The sequence below is a fragment of the Tursiops truncatus genome, chromosome 11, assembly GCF_011762595.2.
Source record: "Tursiops truncatus isolate mTurTru1 chromosome 11, mTurTru1.mat.Y, whole genome shotgun sequence".
Lineage (NCBI taxonomy): Eukaryota > Metazoa > Chordata > Mammalia > Artiodactyla > Delphinidae > Tursiops > Tursiops truncatus.
In genome coordinates, this window is record NC_047044.1 from 46,020,077 (window position 1) to 46,038,059 (window position 17,983).

The 17,983-nt window shown below is 37.4% G+C and overlaps 1 protein-coding gene across 7 annotated transcripts in view; it reads left to right on the plus strand.

The window, feature by feature from the left end:
- The window catches only part of PTPRR (protein tyrosine phosphatase receptor type R), a 259,427-nt gene that overhangs the window by 117,574 nt on the left and 123,870 nt on the right, over positions 1-17,983 (plus strand). Inside the window, exon 1 of one of the 7 annotated variants that reach the window (XM_073789234.1) lies at positions 3,726-3,744. The exons of the other annotated variants lie outside the window; for them this stretch is intronic. The gene's annotated coding sequence lies outside the window, so the exon portion shown is untranslated. Of the gene's footprint in view, positions 1-3,725; positions 3,745-17,983 lie in introns of those variants that run through there. 7 annotated transcript variants of the gene reach the window in all.

Consider the following 17,983-nt stretch of genomic DNA (forward strand, 5'->3'; position numbering starts at 1 on the left):
TCCTCTACTGCCTTGCTTCCGCCATTCTTGTGTGTTCCTCGGTTATGTATGTGCCCAAAATGATGTTTTGTTATTTCAGGCTTAATTTCCCCAGGGTACTGGAACAAGTCTAAACCTAAATTCCTCTTTCCTCCTCTTCCATTTCACCCAAGTCCATTGTCCTTAAATCCCTCTCTTGAGACCCAACCCCCATTTCCCCTACTAGAGGTTTTGCCCCAAGAAGCTTTTTAGGCTCTCATGTAAATAGAAAAGACACAAGGTTATTTCTAGCTTATCCGTTTTCTAATTATGCCAGATTTTCCTGAATCCCCAGATGCACATATCATTATTTCAAGCCGTGGTCCCTCTCATATTAGTTCTATATTTTTGGCAACTAAGTTTCTCAACCAACATCTTCTACAAAGATTTTTCAATAATGTGATTACATGTGGATTTTTAAATTTCCATGTATGCTTCCAGAATCTTCTTTTGGTACCTATGAAGTGATCTAGAGACAACATAGCTCACTGAATTAGTCACCCTCTCCTCTCTCATCTCTTCATTGTTAAATAGTTCATTAGTAAGGAAATGTGATTATCCTGTGATATAGGAGTTAGTAGGTATATAAAATCTAGGGTAAATTATAATCTTAATAAGAGATATAACAGGAAAGTTCACAAAGAGACAAAGCATCATTTTCCATACTAAGCAGAGTGGGTCTACATCTGCTTGCTTCCTGCAGAATAGACACATGACATAACAGAACAATTGAAGTTACAGTAGGAAGTCCTGGTTATGAGCTCTGGTTCTGCCACTTTTTGTTTGTCATTTAGGTTTTTTTAATTTTAGTTTCCTTGTCTGTGAAATAAAGGCAAAAATATCTGCCGAGCTTTAAAATAGCAAAACAAATAATGGTAATATTTAGTGAATGCTTACTAGGTTCCAGACAACATGATAAACATCTTAGAAGCTTTATCTCAATTAATCCCCTTAGCAGACCTCCAAGATATGTACAAAAAACTGACACAGAACACAAAAACCTGCATATGGATGTTTATAGCAACTTTATTCATAATTGCCAAAACTTGGAAGCAAACAAGATATCCTTCAGTAGGTGAATGGATAAATAAATGTGGGTATATCCAGACAATGGAGTGTCACTCAGTGCTAAAAAGAAATGAGCCAGCAAGCCATGAAGAGACACGGAGGAAATTTAAATTCATATTATTAAGTGAAATAAGCCAATCTGAAAAGGCTACAGACTGTATGATTCCAACTATATGACATTCTGGAAAAGGCAAAACTATGGAGACAGTAAAAAGCTCATTGATTGCCAGGGGATAGGAATAAGGGAGGGATGAATAGATGAAGCACAGAGGATTTTTAGAGCAGTAAAAATATTCTGTGATACTGTAATGGTGTATATATGTCATTATTCATTTGTCAAAACCCACAGAATATACAACACCAAGAGTGAACCCTAATGTAAACTATAGACTTTAGATGATAATGATGTGTAATGTAGGTTCATCAGTTGTAACCAGTGTACCTTTCTGGGGGGTGTTGTTAATGGTGGAGGCTATGCATGTGGGGGGGTTTGTAGGAGATATATGGGAAATCTTTGTACCTTCCACTCAATTTTGCTACGAAACTAAAACTGCTCTAAAAAATCGTCTTACAAAATACTGACCTTGATAGTGGTTAAGAAAGTACAGCAAAGTCATCTAGTTATTAAGTGGAAGAGCTACGCTTCAGACCCAGACCCTCTGACTCTGAATTGCTGCACTTATCTTGTGTGCTATACTGAATAGGAGATAATGTTCAAATGTATATGAGTGGTATTAACTCTGAAATCACTGTGGTTATTTTCCTCTGAGATATGTGGCTGAAGCTAGTCATTTCTCAAAAAAAGCAACTGCATTCTCTGTAACCGTTGACTGATATCATTTCCCAGATATACATGGTGACTTTATATTTTAAAAATCTTGGAAATTAGCCCAACATTGTAAAATTTTATTCAAAAACCATTACTCAGAATTATTTTAATATCTTTGTACCACTTTACAAATCTTAACATATTTATATAGTTATAAAGCATACCATACTTTGCATTACGCTTATTTTACCTAATCTTAAATTATGCATCTGCTTTATTCATTCATTCAAAAGATATTTATTGAGCTTCTGCCATAAGCTAGTCATTGTCTAGACTCTGAATCATCAGGAAGCAAAATAGCCAATATCCCTGCTATCTTGAGTAATACTTCCTAGAAGGGAGAGAGTATTATATATCAATGATGAAAAGTGCTGAGGGAAAAAAAGCAGGCAGGGTAAGGAGGCAGACAGTGACAGACAAGATGATATTTTAAAATTGTCTGATTATGGAAGGCATCTTTGAAAAGGTAGTATTTGAGTAGAGATCTGAGTAAAATGAGGGTGTGAGCCCCGCATATGGTTCCTAACAGTGAGATAGTAAATGTAAAGGCTGTGATGGGAGAGGGAGTTTGCTGTGTTTGAAGAGCAGCAAGAAGATCAGGATGTGAAGAGTAAAATAAGAGAAAGAGTAGTGGAAGATGGTGGCTGGGATGGGTCAGAAGTGGATGTGGGATGGGGAGGAGGGATGCTGTTAGGGAGATCAAGCAGGAACTCTGGAGGGGTTTACTTTTTATTATTTTAAATTTTTCCTTCCAGTTTTTTTGAGATGTAATTGATATTCAGCACTGTATAAGTTTAAGGTGTGCTGTATGACTTTTTGACTCACATACATCATGAAATGATTACCACAAGTTTAGTGAACATCTATCATCTCCTATAGATACAAAATAAAAGAGTTGGAAAAAACTATGTTTTCCTTGTGATGAGAACTAAGATTTACTCTTAACAACTTTCTCATATAACATACAGCACAGTTAATTATATTTATCATGTTGTATATTACACCCCTAGTACTTATTTATAAGTACTAGGAAGTCTGCACCTACTTATAACTGGCTGCACCTTTTGATTACCTCCCCCAAGCCCCCACCTCTGATAACCAAAAACTTGATCCCTTTTTCCATGGGTTTGTTTGTTTGTTTTTGAAGTGTAATTGACCAACAACACTAGGGTAGCTCCTGGTACACAATATGGTGATTCAATATTTCTATACATTGCAAAATGATCTCCAGGATAAGGCTAGTTACCGTCTGTCTCCAAACAAATATATTGTATAATTATTGACTACATTCCCCACACTGTACATTCCATACCTGAGACTCATCTTTTTGCAACTGGAAGTTTGTACCTCTTAATCTCCCTCAGCTATTTCTCTTATCGCCCCCACCATCCTCCCCTCTGGCAACCACCTGTTTGTTCTCTGTATACATGAGTCTCTTTCTGTTTTGTTGTGTTTGTTCATTGATTTTGTTTTTTAGATTCCACATATAAGTAAAACATACAGTATTTGTCTTTCTCTGTCTGACTTACTTCATTTAGAATAATACCCTCTATGTCCGTCCATGTTGTCACAAATGGCAAGATTTCATTCATTTTTATGGCTGAGTAATATTCTGTCATACATATTATCATATATATTATTATTATTTCTTTTTCTTTTTCTTATCTGATTGCTGTGGCTAGGACTTCCAATACTATTATGTTGAATGAAAGTGGTGAGAGTGGACGTCATTGTCTAGTTCCAGATATTAGACGAAATAATTTCAGCTTTTCACCATTGAGTATGATGTTAGCTGTGGACTCGTCATATATGGCCTTTATTATGCTGAGGTATGTTCTCTCTATACCCATTTTGTTGAGAGTTTTTGTCATAAATGGATGTTGAATTTTGTCAAATGCTTTCTCTGCATCTATTGAGATGATCATATAACTTTTATTTTTCAGTTTGTTAATGTGGTGTATCACATTGCCATGTGAATATTGAACCCTCCTTGCATCTCTGGGATAAATTTCACTTGATCAAGGGAAATGTATTTCCATTAAAGTGTATTTTAATGTATTGTTGAATTTGGTTTGGTAATATTCATATTTTGTTGAGAATTTTGCATCTATGTTCTTCAATGATATTGGCCTATAATTTACTTTTTTGTTGTCTGGTTTTGGTATCAGGGTGATCCTGGCCTTGAAGAATGAATTTGGAAGCATTTCTTCTTCTGAATATTTTTTTTAATAGATTGAGAAGGGTAGGTGTTAACTCTTCTTTAAATGCTGGTAGAATTCACCAGTGATGCCATCTGGTCCTGGACTTTTGTTTGTTGGGAGTTTTTTTATTATTATTATTACTGATTCAGTTTCATTACTGGTAATTGGTCTGTTCATATTTTCTATTTCTTCCTAGTTCAGTCGTGGGAGATTGTATATTTCTAGGATTTTGTCCATTTCTTCTAGGTTGTCAATTTTATTAGCATATAATTGTTCATAGTAATCTCTTATGATGCTTTGTGTTTCTGTGGTGTCAGTTGTAACTTCTTTCTCATTTCTGATTTTATTGATTTGGGCCCTCTTTCTTTTTTTCTTGATGAGTCTGGCCAAAGGTTTATCAATTTTGTTTATCTTTTCAAAGAACTAGCTCTTAGTTTCATTGATCTTTTCTATTGATTTTTTAGTCTTTATTTCACTTATTTGAGACTTTTCTTGTTTCCAGAGGTAGGCTTGTGATCCATAGATTTTGGATCATTGTGTTTTTGTTTTCATTAGTCCCCAGGTATTTTTTAATTTCTTCTTTGATTTCTTCAGTGATTGATTCATTGTTTAGTAGCATATTGTTTAGCCTCCACATTTTTGCACTTTTTTTTTTTGCAGTTGATTTCCGGTCTCATTGTATTGTGGTCAGAAAAGATGCTTGATATGATTTCAGTTTTCTTCAATTTACTGAGACTTTTTTTGTGGCCTAGCATGTGACCTATCCTGGAGAATGTTCCATATGTGCTTGAGAAGAATGTGTGTTCTGCTACTTTTTGGATGGAATGTTCTATATATGTCTACTAAGCAATCTGCTATAATGTGTCATTTAAGGACAGTATTTCCTTATTGATTTTCTCTCTAGATGATTTGTTCATTGATGTAAGTGGGGTGTTAAAGTCCCCTACTATTATTGTGTTACTGTCTCTTTATGTCTGTTAATGTTTACTTTATGTATTTAGGTGCTCCTATGTTGGACACATATATATTTACAATTGTTATATCTTCTTGGATCGATCCCTTTATCATTATGTAATGTCCTTCTTTGTCTCTTGTTACAGTCTTTGTTTTAAAGTCTAGTTTGTCTGTTGTAAATATTGCTACTCTGGCTTTATTTTCATTTCCATTTGCATGGAATAACTTTTTCTATCCCCTAACTTTTAGTCTGTATGTGTCTTTAGATCGAAGTGAGTCTCTTGTAGGCAGCATACAGATGGGTCTTGTTTTTGTATTCATTCATCAAATCTGTGTCTTTTGATTGGAGCCTTTAGTCCATTTACATTTACAGTAATTATTGATAGGTATATACATGTTGCCATTTTGTTCATTGTTTTTGGATTGTTTTTGTAGTTCTTTTTTGTTCTTTTCTTCTTCTTTTGCTCTATTCCCTTGTGATTGATTACAATCTTTAGCATTATGCTTGGATTCTTTGCTCTTTTTGGTGTGTCTATCATTATAAATTTTTGGTTTGTGGTTACCATGATGTTTATATGTAATTATATATTATATATAATTATATATAACATAATAATTATAATTATATATGATTATTTGTTGATGATCTCTTAAGTTTGAAGGCATTTTAACAACCTTGCATTTTTTACTCTCCCCCAACTTCACATTTAATGTTTTTGACATATTTTACATATTTTTGTTTTGTGTACCTTTTAACTACTTATTTTACATATAGATGATTTTACTACTTTTGTCTTTTAACCTTCCTACTAGCTTTATAAGTAGTTGTTCTAGTACATTTGCTATATATTTGCCTTTTGCAATGAGATTTGTCCCTTTATAAGTTTCATGTTTCTACTTGTGGCCTTTTCTTTTCCTCTTAAAGAAGTCCCGTTTCTTATAAAGTTGGTTTCATGGTGCTAAACATTTTTAGCTTTTGCTTGTTGGTAAAACTCTTTATGTTTTCTTCAAATCTGAGTAACAGCCTTGCAGATACAGTATTCTTGGTTGTAAATGTTTTCCTTTCATCATTTTAAGTATATCATGCCACTCCCTTCTGGGCTGCAGAGTTTCTGCTGAAAAGTCAGCTGATAGCCTTATGGGAGTTCCCTTGTACATTACTAGTTGCTCTTCTCTTGCTGCTTTTAAGATTCTCTCTTTATCTTTCACTTTTGCCATGTTAATTACAATGTGTCTTGGTGTGGACCTCTTTGGGTTGATCTTGTTTTGAACTCTCAGTGCTCCTTGGGCCTGGATGTTGGTTTCCTTTACAAGGCAAGGGAAATTTTCAGCTACTGTCTTCAAATATGTTCTCTGCCCCTTTATCTCTCTCTTCTCCTTCTGGGACCCCTATAATGTGAATGTTAGTGTACTTGATGTTGTCCCACAGATCTCTTAAACTGTTCGCATTTTTTTTTTACTTTTTTTCTTTTTTCTGTACAGCTTGAGTGATTTCATTTCCTGATCTGTACCTCTGTATCATCTAATCTACTGTTAATTCCTTCTAGTGTATTTTTTATTTCAGTTACTGTATTTTTCAGCTCTGTTTAGTTCTTCTTTATATTTTCTAACTCTTTGTTAAAGTTCTCACTGCATTCATCCATTCTTCTCCTGAATTCATTGAACATCTTTTTGATCATTACCTTGAACTCTTTATCGGGTCGATTGCTTATCTCCACTTTACTTAGATTTCCTGTTGGGGTTTTATCTTGTTCCTTCGTTTGGAACATATTCCTCTATTGCCTCATTTTGCCTAATTCTCTGTGTTTATTTCTATATATTAGGTAAAGCAGTTATATTTCCTGATCTTGGATGAGTGACTTTATGTAGGAGATATCCTATGGGGTCCAGCAGTGGAATCCATTGTGGTCATCAGAACTATATGTTCTTGGGGTGCCCCCTCTGTTGGCTGCATGGGCCCTTCTGCTGTGGCAGGGCAACTACTGTGGGCACACTGGTAGTTGATGCTGGCTCCCAGCCTGATTGGTTGCCAGGCCCTGCCTTGTGCAGAGGCTGCTGGTCACTCGTGGGTGGTGTTGGTCACAGAGCAGCTGGCCATGGGCCTGGATCTTGAAGTTGGTATTGGCCTGCTGGTGGGCAGGGACGGGGCCTGGGGGAGGTACTGGGGCTGGTGTCAGCCAGCTGATGGGTGGACTGGGTCCCAGTGTAGCTGGCTGCAGAGCTGTGGAGGTCTTGGAGCTGGTGTTGACCTGCTGGTGGTTGGAGCCAGTCCTGGGCCCTCTGGGGGACAAGGTGGGGTTCTGGGACAACTGGGGGGCTCAAAGGGACCCAAGGCAGCTGGCCTGGTGGTGGGTGTGGCTGTGTTCCTATGTGGCCAGCTCCTTTGCCTGGGGGCTGCCGGAATTGGTGCCAACCAGCTGGTGGGTGGGGCCAGACCCCAGGAGGGGCCAGACCCCCTCCCTATAATAAGCTATAGGGAGGATTCCAAAATGGTGCTTGCCAGCATGTGTCCTTGTGGTGGAATGAGCTCCCCAAAATGACTTCTGCCAGCATCTATCCTGCAGGGTGAGTCCCTGTTGCTTCCCACCTCTCCAGGAGGCTCTCCAAGATCAGCAAGTAGGTCTGACCCAGGCTCCTTTCAAATTACTGCTTCTGTCCTGGGTCTCAGAGTGTGTGAGATTTTGTGTGTGCCCTGTAAGAATGGTGTCTCTGTTTCCTACAGCCCTCTAGCTGTCTTGAAAGCAAGCCCCATTGGTGTTCAAATCCAAGTATTTTGGGGTTTGTCTTACCAGTGCAAGAACCCCAAGCTAGAGAGCCTGATGTGGGGCTTGGACCCCTCGATCCTTTAGGAGAGCCTCTGAAATTGTGATTTTTCTTCCTTTTGTGGGTCACTTCCCTGCGGGTATTGGTCCATATCGCATCTCTACCTTTCCTACCCATCTCATTGTGGTTCCTTTATATCTTTAGATGTAGAAGATCTTTTCTGCTGGAAAAGAGTCTTCAGTCTGGAGTGGTTTTAGGAAGGTCCTGACATGATCTAATTTGGTTTAAAATTACTTTGGCTTTGCACAGAAAATCAACTCTAGAAGTCAGAGTGGAAACAAGGAGACTGGTTAGGAGGCTATTGCCATAGCCCTAGTGAGAGATGATAGGAGTTAGGGTGGTAATGGTGGAGGTGGTGAGAAGTGGTCTTCTGAATATTGTTCAATTGGAGTTACCAATTGTAGGGCATGAGAGAAAGAAAGGAGGCAAAAATAACACCTGTTTTTCTTAACAAGTAAGATTGAAGTTGCCAGTTGTGAAGAGGAAGAAAATTGAAGGAGGAACAGATTTGGGGTGGAGGTGGGTAGGGTAGGAATCAAGAGCTCAGTGTCGACAAGCTCAAGTTAACCATCTAAGTGGATATGTCAGGTATGCAACTGGGTATACAAGACTTGAGTTCTGAGGGCGAGGTCCTGATTAATTTTAGACTGTGGTTTAGAAGAAAAAGAAGACATGAAGAATTAAGGACTGAGCCCTCCAGTATAGAGAGGTCAGGAAGATGAAGATGTAGCATCCTGGAAGCCGGGTGAGGAAAGAACATCAGGGAAGAAGAACAAATTATCTGTGTCGAAGGCTGCTCATAGGTAAAGCAAGATGGAGATTGAGAATTGACCACTGGATTCAACAATCCTGGTTTAATATAGCAGGAGCCAATATAGGGAGAAGGGAGGTGGAATAGAGGAACTGGAAGAAGTGAATACGGACAACTCTTTTTAGACCTTTGTTTGAAAGGAGAATAATGAAAAGCGGTGATAGCTGGACAAGGAGATCTTTCAGTTTGACTTTTGTTTTAATATAAGAAATATTGTAGCACATTTGAAAGCAGATTAGAAAGACATGATAGAGAGGGTGAGCTAATGATGCAGGAAAGAGAGAGAGAATTATACAATAATTACCTACCATTGATGTACCATAATATATTTATCCATTTGCACCAATGTTCCTTTAAGTTGCTTCTGATTTTTTACTATAATACTGCAAAGAAAATCTTTGTGCCTATTTATTTTTTTATTCATTGAAATCATTTCCTTAAGATAAATATTCAGGTGGGGAATTACTGGATCAAAGATCATGAACATTTTTAAGACTCTTGACAGTACCCTATTGCCTTAAAAAAAAATTTCCCATGCCTCCCATAATGTATAAATGATTAAGTTTTATTCCAACCTTGCTAATGTTATGCCACATATCTTGGTGGCCATAGTTTATGGAATCCCTATACTGTTTCAACTACGCTCTTTCTAACAGACTGATAGCTCCTTAAAGACAGAGATCATATCTTGAAATTATCTTCATTCTCTCCTATTTTTTAAATCAAATATTTCACTAATAATAATTACAATAATCATTTATCTGAAATCCCTCTGTGTTAAAGCATAATGGTGTGCATATGGTGTAATGTGGAAAAAATTATCAATTATGGAATCAGACCAACCTGTATTTGAACACCACATTCATTACTTGAGTTTTGCCTAAATCACTTTAATTTCCCTATCAATTAATAGATTAATGATAATGCCTGCTCTCTAAGTCCTGGTGAGGGTTGAAATGAGATATCTGTAAATTCCCTAGCACAGAGTAGGAAATTTTGGAGGAAATAGTGAAACTTTTAGAAGAACTTTATCATGAAAATATCTTGTGAACATATATTTTTTTAAAAGACAAAAAAAAAAAAACTCTTCATGCAACTCACCTTGTCTATAGCCCATAGAGTGCTCATATTATTGTTTTGCTAATGGCCATGAAAAAAAAAAATCATGCGTTTCAATTCTTACAAACTGTTGAAACAGCAAGCACCTGGGGTACCTCTTGGGACTGCACAGGCTGCTGCAGTAGGCCTGGGATCAGCAATGTCTCTAGAAATAGTACCGGGCAGTTACCTCCAGGTGACTGAATGAGGCTTCATCTCAGCATGTGAGCTTAGAAAGCTTTACGATTAGTCCAACTTGCTAAGGTGAGGAAATAACAAAAGGAGAGCAAATGGAAGTCGAACTTACCACAACATCCAGTCAATTTCCAAACAGGTAAGAGAATCTTTCATGACATTAACAGTGCTAGGTTAAGAGGGTGAATATTGCGATTTCTGTCTGTATCTGTTCCTGTGAGCGTGTAAGTCAGCAGAGAATCTTTGTGATATCCAGGGAAACAGCTTTAGCCTCAAAGTTTGAAATTAAAATTAAATGCTATGCAATTATTCAATATCTCTGAACAGTAAAGACCTTACCACCATCACAAGAAGTTTCTTATAAAAAATTTTGTATCCATCCTAAAGAGAATAGAATTACAAATACATTCACTTGGACAGAACTGAAAATTTTCATAAAAGGTATTGAGTGGAGCAGCTATTTCCTTGGCTTTGCTTGGTGTAGTCCCTACACTGACACTAGGGAAAAGATGACCCCTTGCATTTATGATAACTAGAAAAGGAAAGGGGAGCTAACAATGGGCTTAGTCACTAAATCCAGACTTTCTATCATACCGCATCTTGGGGACCCTGCCTTTGCACGTAGACTTCACTAAAAGACTAGTCAGTATCTTCCATTGTAATCGTATGTGGGGGACCAATGAATGTAAGTGCGGGACAGGAGACATCCCCCATCTAATTCCCAACCAGGGACCTCAGCTTTGTTGTTTTCTACCGGTAAACCAAGACCCTTATTATGAAAGCTTGGCTGTCCTCATAAGAATTAGGGCTCTCATTAAAAATTATGTGTGAATTCATTAGTTAATCTGTACAGAAAGTGCTATCCTCAGATGAAAAGCCTCACAAAGTACTATTTAGTTCACTTAAGTTTATTTCAAAAAATATGTATTGAGTTCCCACTGTGTTTTAGGCATTGTATGAAGTTCTGGGTGTACAAGCATTAAAAATAAGAATTTAGTTTGAGTGTTTAAATATAATATAGTGGTTCTGGTGTTGGTACATAATTATGGATTATGGGCTTCCCTGGTGGCGCAGTGGTTGAGAGTCCGCCTGCCGATGCAGGGGACACGGGTTCATGCCCCTGTCCGGGAAGATCCCACATGCCGCGGAGCGGCTGGGCCCGTGAGCCATGGCCGCTGAGCCTGCGCGTCTGGAGCCTGTGCTCCGCAATGGGAGAGGCCACAACAGTGAGAGGCCCGCGTCCCACAAAAAAAAAAAAAAAAAAAAAATTATGGCTTATTCTGATTTTATCTGTGGTCTGCGATGATGAATAACAATGTCAAAAAATAGTGCATCTGGTGTTTCCATCCATCTTAATCATAAAATTGGATTAACTTCCTGTCTGAATCAATGTTGCAGAAAACAATCATCAAGATGCCCCAAATATATCATTGGATTCAAGAAGTCAGTCTCTATTTGCCACAAAATATAGCGCTGTCAGGTTTTTGTTTTTTGGTTTTTTTTGTATGTCTCTAGTGTGAAACATGAGGAGATAATAATGCCAAATAATGGCTTGGCAATAATTTCAAAGAGGGGTTTAAGGTTTAGCAGCAAGATTTTAGATTAAAGAGAAATAAAAGTTTTTAGTGATTTTTCTTTTAATGTCTTTTTAATATGAAGAGGACTAACCTGTTTAAATCTGTCATTTAATAGAAATTAAAGCCTTAAAGAAGATGTGGCTTCTTAATTTTGTACACCAAAATATCTTTCCCTACAGCTTCCACAGTCTTAAATTTATTTTTTAAATTGCTGGTGTGAATTATTCAGTTGATAGTTGATGCTAGATTGTGTTATATGATATTAGCCATTTCTATATTTAGCTGTAACAAGGAGGAATAAGATTCATATAGTCTCCTTTGTTTTTCTGATCCATCCATGTACTTCTGTTTAACAGTTTAATAATTAGCTCAGAGATATAGCAATCCTAATAAATACCATGACCCCAATTATGCTGAAAGGAAAAAAAAGAGTATTACTGGGAAGATCGAGAAGTAATAACAGGATGAAATTGGCACAGTCATGCTGTGCATTAAAGTTATGCAGCAGACAACCTCACTCAGAATCTTTATTTTCCAGAAATGAGATGGTTCTCGGAGTGCTAATCACAAAAATAACACATTGTGGAAAATTATACACTTATTATTTTGGCATCTCATTCTGCAGATGAAAAAAACCACAAGAACATTGACTAAAACTTATTCCACGTTCTCTCTATTCATTTTTAGTTATGCAGAAAATGGTTAATTCCCACCGTGACAGAAAAATCAAGATTACCGAGAATAAAAGTTGAAAGGACACTAAATCATAGAGTTTTTATTTGCATCCCCCAACACATGCCAATAAACCTCGTTTTATTTTACCATGTTTCTTGGGGAACTGGGTGGTTCACCAGCAGAGTGAAAAACAGAATCCTATTACAGTCATTGAAGTGAAACATAAACTACATCATGGAGGGAATGGAAATGAAAGTAAATTTATAACGTCCTTCCAGGGATGTTAGACTCCAAACCACCCTTTTGATCAGACTGATGTCTGAGAGCCTGTGTGGTCTCCCTGCCACCTCACAGTCCAAGATTTTGCATGTGAAAAAGTCAAAATTCCCGAAAGAATAAATTCCTGTTGATTGAATACAAGCCCATGAAAATAAAAGTGAGCCATCTCCCTACTTTACCCACATCTGGAATAAAGTACCCAGTAGCCTGTAACGATTGATAATTTCTTCATTTTTTTAAAGTAGTATTTATATACTTGGTGGCTTGGGACAGTATCACTTTTTGACTATGAAGCAAAGTGCTTGAAGGATTATTATTTTGCCTTTGGACATCTATTTCCAGGCATCCCTAAATGCCACTTAGAAGTCAGTTTGGTCTCAATTCTTATTGGATACGATAGTCAAATGTCTCCTCCGTTTCAGAAAAGCTGCATGAATGGAACGGTCACAGCTGTGGTGATTAGAATTTCGTCATCCTGACAGGGCTGGTTGTAGAAACCTGAATTTGTCTAACCTCGTTTTTCAGGCAACATTTGCCTGAGCTTTGGGCTTTTGTCCAGAGAGTTTCTGCCTGGCCTCGATTCCAGCCATTTTCCACTCAAGCTTTTGGTTACTGTGTCTGCCCCAGCATGAGAGATGCTGAAGGAAGCAGAGAGTAACAATTTAGAGGAGACCAAAAGAGAACACAGGAATAAGAATAATGGAGAAGAAATAATATTCAGTACATAATCAGGGGAGATGAATGTGGAAATTTCTGTTGACTTGAACATATAATAATGAGACTTGAAAACTCTGTTAAAAGCCAGTAACTTGCTATTATATTTGTTTACTGTACTCAGGATAATATCTATTTGTGGATAAATCATGATTTTCTCCTGTCTCCAAAGAACTTTATATTAAACCTCTGTTTTCCTCTAGTTCATCCATAGATATGTTTATTAAAATATTTATTTTATTAAATATTTTTAGTAAAATATTTTTATAAGAGTAAATGGATACAAAATCACAAAGTATGGGAATGATAGTATCATAAAAGTACATAAAGTGTTATTTTCTAATTTTTGGAAGCCTTATCTCCTCCATTGAATTTGTACTTGGAAAAGTCAAGACCTTAACCATTTCATGATTTTTTAAAATAGCTAATGATAAGGATGGGGGTTTACTCAAAATTATATAGAATTTAAAGTTTTCGGAACAATGTATAAAAGTTCTTAACTTAATTGCTAAAGTATAGGAGTCTTTAAAGGCAAAAGAAAAGATTTTCTTACAAGAATGTTATTAGAGGATGTGAAAGGGAACACTAATTAAGAGGTACTATTAAAATAGAAAAGAGAGATTAATGAAATGAAGAAATAAATAGCTTATAAAAAGCTTTTCAAATGAGTAGGATAGGGCTTCTAATCTAAGTCACTAAATTTGACTGTTTCAATATTAATATTTAATTTGTTGTAGTAGAGAGAAAAAAAGAAAAGGATGATGAATATGAATTTGATTCAGTAGCTATAAGGAGTCTTCTGTACAATTTGGGATCTGATCTGATGGCTCACACAGCCATGGTTAGAAAGGGTGGATGGAGTAGGGAGTAAATGGAAGTAGAGATTCTGGAATCAAAGAACCCTTCTTAAAATGTGCTATTTTAAACTTAAACCTCAGGTATATATTCTTCCAAAAATTATATCACTTTAGCAAAATCAAATTGTTTTGACCATTTCCTCTGACCTAGATTTCCTAATTGACTTTTGGCTAAAACTCCTTGATTGTTAAATCAGTAAATGTAAGCACTGGACGTCCAATCAGGCCACTTCTTTGTGTATTAATATTATTACTGTTCCAAGAAATAAGTATAAGACCTTCATTTAATCAACAAAGTTGCAACTCAATGTCCCCTTGTACTGCGTATCCAAAGAAGCAGATCATTTAGTTGTTTTTAACATCAATGAAGGATAAATCCATATCTTTAAGCAAAGTTTATGGAGCCCTTTTTATCTGTCAGTTTTAGCTGTTTTGTGTCTGATAACTTATGTGATCCTCAAAATCCCTGTGAAAGGGATGCAGTTATCATCTCCATTTGACAGACAAAAGAAACTGAGGCCCAGGAAGAGTTAATAATTTGACCAAGGCCACTCAGCCCAGGATAAATCCAAGTCTGTCTTACTAACCCATGCTCTTAACTATTATAGTGTGCCAAAGTTTTCTTATTTGGTATTTGCTCACCTACCTGCAACTTCCAAACACACAATATTTAAAGTCATGTACATTCTCTCTAGCTATTAGAAAACAGAGTAGGCAAAAGCTTTTAAATGTGTGAGATCATAATTCAAGAACCTCCTGAATATCTCCCTTGTCCACTAAGTCTTTCCTTTCTAAATGAGAAATTTAGATACTTTTTCTCGCTTACTACCAATATGATTTAGCTCCTTCATAAATTGTTTTAACTGATAAGCTGATCGATTGCTTTAGCAGGCCATAACTACAACAGAGCCAAGGGTATGAGAAACTCATGAAGTTGGCATTGCAATTGTTTTCAAAATGTCTCAAAACATTACTCTGACCAAAACTAGTGTCGGCATATCATGTGTTAAAAGGGGTAGCTCATCACAGTGTAAGGATCTTAAAAAGAAAGATTAAGTCACCTGAGGTACTATTGCTATAGTATAAAGCTCAAAGTTCCTCCCACCTGAGGGAAAAAGATTTTTCTATCTATTTACCATCCTATCTTTCTCCTTTGTCCTCAGCAAAAATTGGTCATGGTGTTCTGCCTGTTTTTTCAGTATACAATCACATCTTAACCCCCTCAAAGTCTCAATATACACTAATGACACACTAATTTTATTTTATGAGTATCAAATTGTACTAACCCTAAAAAACCCATTAAATGACCCTTTGGGACAAAAGAAAGTCTGTGGAATTGTACCCTAGGAACCCGTATATCCACACAACGATCCCACACTTTCAGATAAGTTCCAACAAAGACTCACTTGGCCTTCCAGTGGATTGTGGACCACATTTTGAGAATCACTACTTGAAGGCCACCAATTAGTCCTCATCAACAAATCCAAGAGACTTTTCTTGGTCTGCATTTTTCTTAACCTTCAGCAGCATCTAGCAGTGTTGACAAACTTCTTTTGCAAGCTCTGCTCCTGACTCCACGGCACCATGCACCTGATTTTCCTCTAACCCTGCTGCCACTGTAAATATCCACGCTGAAATCAAGGTCAACTAACATGAAAAGATTTAGAGCCTTTTTGCCTTTTAGGGGTATGGGCAACAGAGTGCAATGTAACGTCTAACTTTGTGGTACCATGAGTTGGTGTTTGAGGGGCATAAGAAATAGCATCCCTCTTCTCCTGACTCAGAAAGACAGAGGAAGCAGACCTGGGGAGATAAGAAATATAACTTTATTGCTGATAGAGCTGCTGGAGATGTGACTTAGGAGCATGACAGTATACTTCTATGGCTGCCTCTCCTTCTTAGGCAAATTTACCCACCAGTCACAGGAGTACTGGCCAACCGTGGCCTCACCTAAAGGGACAGAGCCTTTGCAACTTACTTTACTACTTGCAATAAGAATACTAGGTTTTGGGCTTCCCTGGTGGCGCAGTGGTTGAGAGTCCGCCTGCCGATGCAGGGGACACGGGTTCGTGCCCTGGTGCGGGAAGATCCCACATGCCGCGGAGCGGCTGGGCCCGTGAGCCATGGCCACTGAGCCTGTGTGTCCGGAGCCTGTGCTCTGCAACGGGAGAGGCCACAGCAGTGAGAGGCCTACGTACCGCAAAAAAAAAAAAAAAAAAAGAATACTAGGTTTTAGTGTCTTTACAGGCAAGAAGACCCCAAAAGGAAAGCACAGAGCTACACATGCCCCAGTATCTCATTCCAAATGCACCAATTATACAAGTCACTTCCCTCTCCTGAGGAGACAGAGGAGGGAAGGCACCAGGACAATTACTGTATTTGAGCTGCCACCGCACAGAATAAAACATCAGCGTTGGGGAATAAGTGTTTCCTCCTAACGTCATGGAAAGAGAAAAGCCATAAAAATGTGATAGTTATGGCATCCCATTAAAATGGATAAATATTTGTATGACTATGTATTAGATATACATGGGTATATATATATGCATTCTACATTATATTACCTACATATCAGAAAACAGCTAACACTAAAAGCACCACAAGCTTTATTTCAGGATGACGGAATAAACTATTATGCATAATATTTATTTCTTTTTCCTAATTCTTTGCAGTTTCTAAATCTTCTATCATGAGCATATTTAATTTTTATAATTAGAAAGATAATTTTAAAACTCTCAAATTAGTCACAAGAAATAGACACTTACACTGATTAAGTTTGAGTGCCGTTGACAACCAATATAGCACACGACTCAGAAAACTTATATTGATTTTGCCTATTAGAAACAAGTTTCAAAGAATTGGTTAGATGAAATAAACTGTTTTTTCCCTCCTGAACTGTGTAGTCGTCAGAGTATCAGAGGCATATTAATAACAAGCCAAATACAAATTGTGTTAAATCTACTCATGTTTTTTGAGTGATTAGGCATTTCAAGTGAACTACTTAACCAAATATTAACCTCCTCAAGAGCTTATAACCCTGGTTTTGTAACCCTTTCTACCCCTATCATGGAACTCAGATTCTTCCAATTACAGTTTTTGACTCTCAGATAATGCAGGGCTTAGGTGAGCTGACCCCACGTGCAATCGTAAACCCGAGTATAACTTTACAGTCGGCCCTCCATATCCGAGGTTCTGCATCCTTGTATTCAACCAATCCTTGCATTGGGTAGTGCTGTAGTACATATTTAGTGAAATAAATCTGTGTATAAATGGACCCACGCCTTTCAAACACATGTCATTCACAGGTCAAATGTAGTAACTACACAACGTTGAGTATGATGATTTATACATTCCTTCATTTCACAAAGATTTTTTCAATACCTACCAAATGCCAGGCATTGTTCCAGGTCCTGGAGATATAACAGAGAACCAGAATGGCAAGTTGCCACACCAATGGAGCTCACATTTTAGTAAAGGGAGATATACAATAAACAAAAAAAATAAACAAGAAACTGTTAGATAGTGATAAATGATATGAGGAAAATAAAGCAGGGGGATGTGATAGGGAATGACCAGGCTGGGAAGGCCTCTCTGAGGAGATGACATTTAAACTGAGAGCTGAACGATCAGAAGGACCCACCATACAGTGGTGTTGAACATCTCTCCAGCGGGCAGGCAGATGCCAAGGCCATGGGGTGGAAATAAGCACAGCTTGTCTGAGGAACTGGAAAAAGTGTGGAGTGGCTTGAGAGGGAGATAGGAGATGAAATTCAGAGGAACAGAAGCCAGATAAAGTAAGGCCCTCTAAGGCATGTAATTGAATTTAACTCTAAATGTAATAGAAAGTTATTGGAGGATGTTAAAAGAGAAAGGGAGATGAACTC